The sequence below is a fragment of the Salmo salar genome, chromosome 06 (assembly GCF_965601325.2).
Source record: "Salmo salar chromosome 06, fSalSal1, whole genome shotgun sequence".
Lineage (NCBI taxonomy): Eukaryota > Metazoa > Chordata > Actinopteri > Salmoniformes > Salmonidae > Salmo > Salmo salar.
In genome coordinates this window covers 4,053,303-4,063,229 of record NC_138296.1, presented here as the reverse complement: position 1 = coordinate 4,063,229, position 9,927 = coordinate 4,053,303, and the positions used below count along the sequence as shown (strand labels likewise).

Sequence of the window (9,927 nt, the reverse complement as noted above, 5' to 3'; positions counted from 1 at the left end):
GTGAAGCTTAGAGTTTTAAATTTGATGCTATGCTCCAGCATTTTGAACTGTGTGTGTGTGTCCAGAGCGTGTTTGTATGTAAGTCCTGTGTGTGTGTATGTCCTGTGTGTGTATGTGTGTCATGTGTGTGTGTTCAGTTCATCCAGTGCGTGTGCGTGTGTGTGTCCAGTTTGTCCAGTGTTTGTGTCACTCAATGAACACACACACACTAGGGCTGGGCTATATGGCCAAAATATTATACCACAAAAAAAAAACTTTGATGGTATTTCTTGTTTCTGAATAGTAAAAGTTGTACACTTGCTTCATGAGTAGTGAGTGATCCCAGGGTGCTTGATGAGTAGTGAGTGATCCCAGGGTGCTTCATGAGTAGTGAGTGATCCCAGGGTGCTTGATGAGTAGTGAGTGATCCCAGGGTGCTTTATGAGTAGTGAGTGATCCCAGGGTGCTTTATGAGTAGTGAGTGATCCCAGGGTGCTTTATGAGTAGTGAGTGATCCCAGGGTGCTTTATGAGTAGTGAGTGATCCCAGGGTGCTTTATGAGTAGTGAGTGATCCCAGGGTGCTTCATGAGTAGTGAGTGATCCCAGGGTGCTTTATGAGTAGTGAGTGATCCCAGGGTGCTTGATGAGTAGTGAGTGATCCCAGGGTGCTTCATGAGTAGTGAGTGATCCCAGGGTGCTTTATGAGTAGTGAGTGATCCCAGGGTGCTTGATGAGTAGTGAGTGATCCCAGGGTGCTTTATGAGTAGTGAGTGATCCCAGGGTGCTTGATGAGTAGTGAGTGATCCCAGGGTGCTTTATGAGTAGTGAGTGATCCCAGGGTGCTTTATGAGTAGTGAGGGATCCAAGGGTGGCAACACAAACGTGATTTCAATTAATCCACTGTTCCTGGTAGGCCGTCATTGTAAGTAAGAACTTTTCTTAACTGACTTGCTAAGTTAAATAAAGGTTACTTTTTTTTTAAGTCATTGATAAAATGTACTTAGGTATCAAAAATAAAAGTATAAATAATTTCAAAATCCTTATATTATGCAAACCAGATGGCACCACTTTCTTTTTGAATTTTTTATTTACAGATAGACAGGGTCACACTCCAACACTCAGACATCATTTTTAAACAAAGCATTTGTGTTTAGTGAGTCCTTCAGATCAGAGGCAGTAGGGATGACCAGGATGTTCTCTTGATAAGAGTGTGAATTGGACCATTCTTCTGTCCTGCTAAGCATTCAAAATGAGTACTTTTAGGTGTTAGGGAAAATGTATTGAGTAAAAAGTATAGTATTTTCTTTAGGAATGTAGTGAAGTAAAAGTTAAAGTTGTCAAAAATAAAACAGTAAAGTAAGTAGTACTTGAAAGTATTTTTACCTAAGTCCTTTACACCACTGCTCAATTGAGATAATTTCCACACTGCCACGTAGGGCTGTACGATATGGGCAAATAATCTAGGACTTATTTTTAACCAAATGTTGCAATTGTGATTTGACTTACGAATTAGAGCAAAACTGTTAGAATCATGGAAATAGAATGACTATTCTAATTCTATAGTTAGAGTATAATAGTGGGTACTTTGAATACAGTGTTTGAGATGACAACGAATTAAAATGCCAGGGAGGAGTTATTGTGACAGCGTAGGAACTAAAGTGTTGATAGGTGTTTCCTAGGGGACCCTATAAGCTTTGGCTACATTGCATGTTTTCTCTTAGCTACTTCATGTAGCTAACAGTCTTGCTTTGCATATTCCTCTTTGATTTAGACGATACTGTTGCACAAACAACATGCTGATTTAGGTCTACACCATCACTGGTATTACCAGGCTGTATTAGCTAGCTACGTTTGATCTTACTCAGTACATTTATTAGCTAGCTAGCTATTAGCATTAGCGGCTAACAATTAGCGTCTAACAAGATTCTAGGGCAACTTGCAAAGAAAAGACAAACTTGCTGTTTTGCTGATGTAAGAAACACAGACTAATAGTGTCATTATAGAACACTAGTGGATTTATATAAAGAAGCAAAGTGAAAACAGCATTGTTGTCATCAACATTGTTCCATGTGCTGCATTGACCAGGCAGAGTGAAAACAGCATTGTTGTCATCAACATTGTTCCATGTGCTGCATTGACCAGGCAGAGTGAAAACAGCATTGTTGTCATCAACATTGTTCCATGAGCTGCATTGACCAGGCAGAGTGAAAACAGCATTGTTGTCATCAACATTGTTCCATGTGCTGCATTGACCATGCAGACAGAACGCAAGTGTCTTGCGGTTGAGGAACATCAAATGCGCTCCTTGAGTGACAGGGGAAGTGGCTAGGTCACTGTGGAAAGTGTCACGGAGAGAAAGAGCAGACTCAAGTATCGAAGTAAACTATAAAAATTGACATTACACATGGCGTGTCACATTTAACAAACCAAACATTAAAATACCGGTATACAAACAACGGACACACACAAACACTGGACACACACGCTGGACACACTGGACACACACATTGGTCACACACACTGGACACACACACTGGCACACAATGGACACACACACACATTGGACACACACACACATAAACACTGGACACACACGCTGGACACATACACTGGGCACACACACACTTGGGCTCCCGAGTGGTGCAACGGTCTAGGCAGTGCGTCCCTGGTTTAAATCCACATTTGATCTCAAATCCAAAATGCTGGAATATAGAGACACATTAAAAATGTTAGCTTCACTGTCAAATAGATATGGTGTGGACTGTATACTCAATACAATCTAAATCTGATACCTCACTGTCTGTCTTTTGACTGATACTGATTTTTAAACTAGTCTGGTCAGTCTACTCAAATATTTGTACTATACATTTTTCTCTCTACAACTTTGATAATTTGTCATTTATAATAATGATACATTAATTTATGAATAGGTATGGCAGGTTTCAGGACACTGATATATCTAAAAATATATAAAAAATATACTGCCACCACCAAAGAATAGCAGTGTGATTTTAATATGATTTTACTCTTTGCAGGCTGTCACGCTGTCAAGTGACAGAGGAAGGCTGTGCTTCTCTGGTCTCAACTCTGAGGTCAAACCCCTCACACCTGAGAGAGCTGGACCTGAGCTACAATCACCCAGGAGACTCAGGAGTCAGACTGCTCTCTGCTGGACTGGAGGATCCACACTGCAGACTGGAGAAACTCAAGTATGTAGAGGGTTTATGTCAATGTTCATATCAGACATGTTTGACTTATCAGGCTAGTTAAGACAAACATTCTGACCACAACTTGGACAAAGTTTTATGCTGATTGTGTGTGTGTGTGTGTGTGTGTGTGAGTTCAGGTGTATCCCTCAATGACTGTCTGTTCTTCTGCTTACCGCTACAGTGTGGAACATGGTGGAGAGTACACAATGAAACCTGGGCTTAGAAAATGTGAGTGTTGACTGCTGTGAAGAATATGACTAAGAATAAGTCTTAATTCAAGTTAAGTCAAAGTCAAAGACCACCATCATTACTGACTTGGTCATATCAAATATCAGCTGTCGTTCTACAGAAGCAGAAATCAGGGACACCAAAGTTTAGAAAGAGTTGCTTTGACAATGTGTGTGTGTGTGTGTGTGTGTGTGTGTGTGGGTGTGTGTGTGTGTGTGTGTGTGTGTGGTGTGTGTGTGTGGGGGGGGGAATTAATGGGAATAAGTGTGTTTTATATTACCATACAGTATAACATATAATCATTCAACAAGTCTCAAGTTACCTTAACTTCTCCTTTTGATACCTAGAAAGATTTACATTAAAATAATTAGTGAAAAGTGAGTTAACATTCTAATGTGAATGATGAGGATTTCTAATATTGTGTCTGGTTTCATCCATCAGATGTCTGTGATCTCACACTGGACCCAAACACAGTAAACAGACTCCTCTCTCTGTCTGAGGAGAACAGAAAGGTGACATGGAGGAGAGAGGAGCAGCCGTATCCTGATCACCCAGAGAGATTTGAGGACTGTCAACAGGTGCTGTGTAGAGAGGGTCTGACTGGGTGCTGTTACTGGGAGGTAGAGTGGAGTGGGAGAGAGGCTGCTATAGGAGTGACGTATAAAGGAATCAACAGGAGAGGAAGGGTTAAGGACTGTTGTCTTGGATGGAATGACAAGTCCTGGAGTCTGTTCTGCTCTGACAACTGTTACATTGTCTGGCACAATAATAATCTCACTACCATAAACGTCCGCCCCTGCAGACCCCACAGAGTAGGAGTGTATCTGGACTGGCCAGCCGGCACTCTATCCTTCTATAGAGCCTCCTCTGACACACTGACCCACCTGATCACATTCTCCTCCACATTCACTGAGCCCCTCTATCCAGGGTTTTGGGTTAACCTCTATGGGCTAGGTGGGACGCTAGCGTGCCACCCGTGGTGCACTCCATCAACAGCAGGTGCATTTCAAGAGCGGCAAATTTGAATCCAAATAAATGTCAAAATTCAAATTTTTCAAAAATACAACTATTTTACACCATTTGAAAGATAAACATCTCCTTAATCTAACCACGTTTTACGATTTCAAAAAGGTTTTACGGCGAAAGCATAAATTTAGAGTATGTTAGGACAGTACATTTACAAGAGTTGTGTGTAATGTTTTGTCAAGTCAAAGACAGGGTCACCAAAACCATAAAACCAGCTAAAATGATGCACTAACCTTTTACAATCTCCATCAGATGACACTCCTAGGACATTATGTTAGACAATGCATGCATTTTTAGTTCTATCAAGTTCATATTTATATCCAAAAACAGCGTTTTACTATGGCATTGATGTTGAGGAAATCGTTTCCCTCCAATAACCGGCAGTCAAGTCAGCGTCACAAATTAAATAATTAAAATGAGAAAACATTGCTAAAATATTATATTGTCATTTAAAGAATTATAGATTTACATCTCTTGAACGCAATCAACTTGCCAGATTTAAAAATAACCTTACTGGGAAATCACACTTTGCAATAATCTGAGCACTGCGCCCAGAAAAATACGCGTTGCGATACAGACTAGACGTCATGTTGGGGAGATCTAAAATCGAAAATACTATGTAAATAATCCATTACCTTTGATTCTCTTCATCAGATGTCACTTCCAGGTATCACAGGTCCATAACGAATGTAGTTTTGTTCAAAAAAGCTCATCATTTATGTCCAAAAATCTCCGTCTTGTTAGCACATGATCTAAGCCAGCCGGACTTCTCGTCATGAACGAGGGGAAAAAATATATTTCCGTTCGTTCAAACATGTCAAACGTTGTATAGCATAAATCATTAGGGCCTTTTTTAACCAGAACATGAATAATATTCAAGGTGGACGAATGCATACTCTTTTATAACGTATTGGAACGAGGGTACCCAACATGAACTCGCGCGCCAGGTGTCTAATGGGACATCATCGTTCCATGGCTCTTGTTCGGTCAGATCTCCCTCCAGAAGACTCAAAACACTTTGTAAAGGCTGGTGACATCTAGTGGAAGCAATAGGAAGTGCCAAAATATTCCTCAGCCCCTGTGTTTTTCAATGGGATAGGTTTAAAGTCAATACAACACATCAGGTATCCACTTCCTGTCAGAAAATGTCTCAGGGTTTTGCCTGCCAAATGAGTTCTGTTATACTCACAGACACCATTCAAACAGTTTTAGAAACTTTAGAGTGTTTTCTATCCATATATAATAAGTATATGCATATTCTAGTTACTGGGTAGGATTAGTAACCAGATTAAATCGGGTACATTTTTTTTATCCAGACGTGCAAATGCTGCCCCCTAGCCCTAACAGGTTAATGATGATTCCTCAGTGTCCCTGTGTCAAACACAACATGATGTTTCACTCTAATCATGTGTTTTATGTTTGATCACAATATGACATTTAAATACATGGAGTAACACACACACACCAGTTTCAGGCCAGTTTATTACTGTAAATAATATAGACCTCTGTTTCTGTCTCTTTCCATGGTCCTCTGGACACACACTCACACACACATGCACGCACACACACACACACACACACACACACACACACACACACACACACACACACACACACACACACACACACACACACACACACACACACACAGGAGACACACACAATTGGACACACACACACTCACACACACACACACACACACACACACACACACACACACACACACACACACACACACACACTGGACACTCATACACTGGACACACACACACACTGTAATGGAACATGTTAATTGTTTGTGTCCACATAACTGAGTATGTTACTAACCTTGTGAAACGGTCCTGTTATAATGTCCTGTTCTTAGGAGTATAATCCTGTGTTGCAAACCAGCTGTTCCTGCGAGTTCCGCCCAAGAACAGGAAACTATGAAGATATGTGCTTATTAACCAATGCTTCAGAATTCAGACTGTCTACACTGTGGAACTCTGTTATTCTCTCTGAGATCACAATGCTTCTGAATTCAGACTGTCTACACTGTTGAACTCTGTTATTCTCTCTGAGATCACAATGCTTCTGAATTCAGACTGTCTACACTGTGGAACTCTGTTATTCTCTCTGAGATCACAATGCTTCTGAATTCAGATTGTCTACACTGTGGAACTCTGTTATTCTCTCTGAGATCACAATGCTTCTGAATTCAGACTGTCTACACTGTGGAACTCTGTTATTCTCTCTGAGATCATAAATAAACAATCTGGGTTTGACTTGGACTCCAGCAGATCTTCAATTGTATATATCCATGACAACACAAACCACACAAACACACTGTATACACATACTGGAAACACACACACACACTGGACACATACTGGACACACACACTGGACACACACATACACAGTCTGGGCCAACACACACTGGACACACACACCAGTTTGGGCCAGTTTATTCCTGTAAATACACTGAACTAAAATATAAAGGCAACATGTAAAGTGTTGGTCCCATGTTTCATGAGCTGAAATGTTCCATATGCACAAAAAGCTTATTTCTGTCAAAATATTTTACATCCCTGTTAGTGAGCCTTTCTCCTTTGCCAAGATAATCCATCCACTTGACAGGTGTGACATTTCAAGAAGCCGATAAAACAGCATGATCCTTACACAGGTGCACCTTGTACTGTGGACAATAAAAGGCCCCTCTAAAATATGCAGTTTTGTCACAGAACACAATGCCACAGATGTGTCAAGTTTTGAGGGTGCGTGGTATGCTGACTGCAGGAATGTCCACCAGAGATGTTATAGAGAATTGAATGTTAATTTCTCTAAGCCACGTTGTTGTAGAGAATCTGGCAGTATGTCCAACCGACCTAAAAACCACAGACCACATGTATGGAGTCATGTGGGCAAGCGGTTTGCTGATGTCAACGTTGTGAACAGAGTGCCTGATGGTGGGGATGGGGTTATGGTATGGGCAGGCATAAGCTACAGACAATGAACATCAGTGCCTTTTATCGATGGCTATTTGAATGCACAGAGATACCGAGATGAGATCCCATTGTCGTGCCATTCATCCAGCATGATAATGCACGACCCGATGTCGCAAGGATCTGAACACAATTCCATGGCCTGAGTACTCACCAGACATGTGTTATGACATCTTCTGTTTGGGTGTCTCAGGTCTGAGCCATGATCAGAATGTGTCTCTGTCTATTTCCAGCCCTGACATTTCTATCTGTCCTGATCTAGTGTTTCACCTCTGACCTCCTCACACCGTCTCACTGTCCATGTCTTCTTTTAGCCCCCACCTCTATTTCACTGTGTTATAATGGACCTCATGCTTGTTATGTTACCTCTGTAACCAGCTATCAAACATACTGTAATGGCTGTCGGGAGAGAGAGTAGACCAAGGCGCAGTGGAGTTAGTGTTCATCATGATTTTAATTAACGTAAGAACACTATACAAAACTGAACAAAAACACCACAGCAAAACAGTCCTGTTAGGAAATAATCTAACAGAAACAATTACCCACAAAACCCCAACGGAAAAACAGGCACTTATGTGTGACTCCCAATCAGCAAAAACCAACAACAGCTGTGCCTGATTGGAAGCCACACGGCCAAAATCAATGAAACAGACAACATAGAAAATGAGCATAGAACTCCCACCCAATGTAACACCCTGGCCTAACCAAAATAAGAACAAAAAACCCCTCTCTATGGCCAGGGTGTTACACATACTGAGCTTTCTGACCTTATCCCATGGCCCTACTTTCTAGAACTAAACATTGAAAGTCCTCTTAAAATTTTGCTTAGTGTCCTTTTACTTATTTATTGATATATTTGTTGTATATTGGGGTTGTGCCTCAGAGCATCATGGGGGTTTGTATGTGTTGAGATGATCACATTCCAGATAAATGGTTGAACTGATTCCTGTCTCCCGTCTCATCATTATTGAATTGTTATACAGACGTGGTTATGAAACCCACCAGACATAACAACAGATTGGTGATGAGTAAGTCTGAACCTACAGGAACTATTCTGTCTGGAAAAAGTATGTTTTAACAACTGTTTAAAACTTATTTTCTGTGGTACAGTCCAGGCTAATGTTAGCACAGTGTATTGCTAGCAGAGGCAAGTGCATAGTGGAGCTAGCTAAGAGAGTTAGCATCGTCATGGACGGCAGAAAAGGACCCGAGACGGATGTCGGCGCGGGAAAACAACTTGATTAAAAAGGGAGGAATATACATTGATTAAAGGAAAATACATTTATTCAACTGTGAAGACAAACTGAGGAATTAATAACTGCTAAATGAGTGAATGAAGATTACGTGACTGAGGAAAATATTGCTGTGGTTGAGGACAATACTGAAATATGTGACAATCAGGATCCTATTGAGAAATGAAAAATGACTGGAATTGTTGGAAACATTGGACAGTTTGATGAAAGTATTGAGCAGGGGACCTCATATACAGAACTGTTTGAATATTTTGTTCTTGTAAATTACATTGATGAGGACAACATTGTACTTACAGTTTTTAGTGTAATGGGGCCAAAGACATGTAATTTACTAGTCAGCCTGCTACAGCCAGACAGAACAGGTAACAAGACGTATGGGGATATTGTGGAGATACTTAAAGGACATTTTTCACCAGAACCACTAGTTAATGCTGAAAGGTTCAGGTTCCACAGGAGACATCAGGAAGAGGGAGAATCAGTACCAATGTTTGCTGCTGCATTAAAGAAACTATCAGAACACTGTGAGTTGAATGGTGTTGTAAATGACATCATTAGAGACAGACTAGTATGTGGGCTACGGAGTGAAGCTACACTAAAGAGACTGTTGACTGAAAGTCATCTGACCTTGGTGAAGGACATTGAAATCACTGTGTCCATGGAACTAGCTGCTAAAGAGTCTCACCAGCTGAGTTCATCAGGAACTTAGTGGTTTCATCTAACAATCCTAATCACCAGCTGATACTTTGTAATCTCATACACAGGGTTCACCTTCCACCTAGAAAACATCATTTAATGAAAATCAGAACCTCTCCTCTTTGGGGTGGTCCCAGGAGGGGTTGGAGGGTGGGTTGGGGTGGTCCCAGGAGGGGTTGGAGGGTGGGTTGGGGTGGTCCCAGGAGGGGTTGGAGGGTGGGTTGGGGTGGTCCCAGGAGGGGTTAGAGGGTGGGTTGGGGTGGTCCCAGGAAGGGTTGATGCTGCTCAGGTGCGTGATTGTATATGTGGTTAATTATAATTCCCTTCAATAACTGGTTTACATAATATACAGATTTTTGTATTTTTTAACAGTGTTGTCTCTAGCTGTATAACCATTCCTGCTGCTATTTGTTCTGATATATATTTTAACAGTGTTGTCTGTAGCTGTATAACCATTCCTGCTGCTATTTGTTCTGATATGTATTTTAACAGTATTGTGTCTCCAGCTGTATAACCATTCCTGCTGCTATTTGTTCTGATATATATTTTAACAGT

General features: G+C 41.0%; 1 long non-coding RNA gene across 2 annotated transcripts; it reads left to right on the top strand.

Annotated features, from left to right (window-relative positions):
- The first annotated feature begins 3,019 nt into the window (after window positions 1–3,019).
- Window positions 3,020–8,369, top strand: LOC145879786 (uncharacterized). Of its 2 annotated transcripts, XR_014392543.1 has the most exons (4): window positions 3,020–3,189; window positions 3,371–3,417; window positions 3,859–3,995; window positions 6,308–8,369. It is a non-coding gene; the product is annotated as an uncharacterized LOC145879786 (long non-coding RNA). The 2 variants fall into 2 exon arrangements; XR_014392542.1 differs by lacking the exon at window positions 6,308–8,369 and having other exon boundaries at window positions 3,859–5,042.
- The last annotated feature ends 1,558 nt before the right edge of the window (window positions 8,370–9,927 follow it).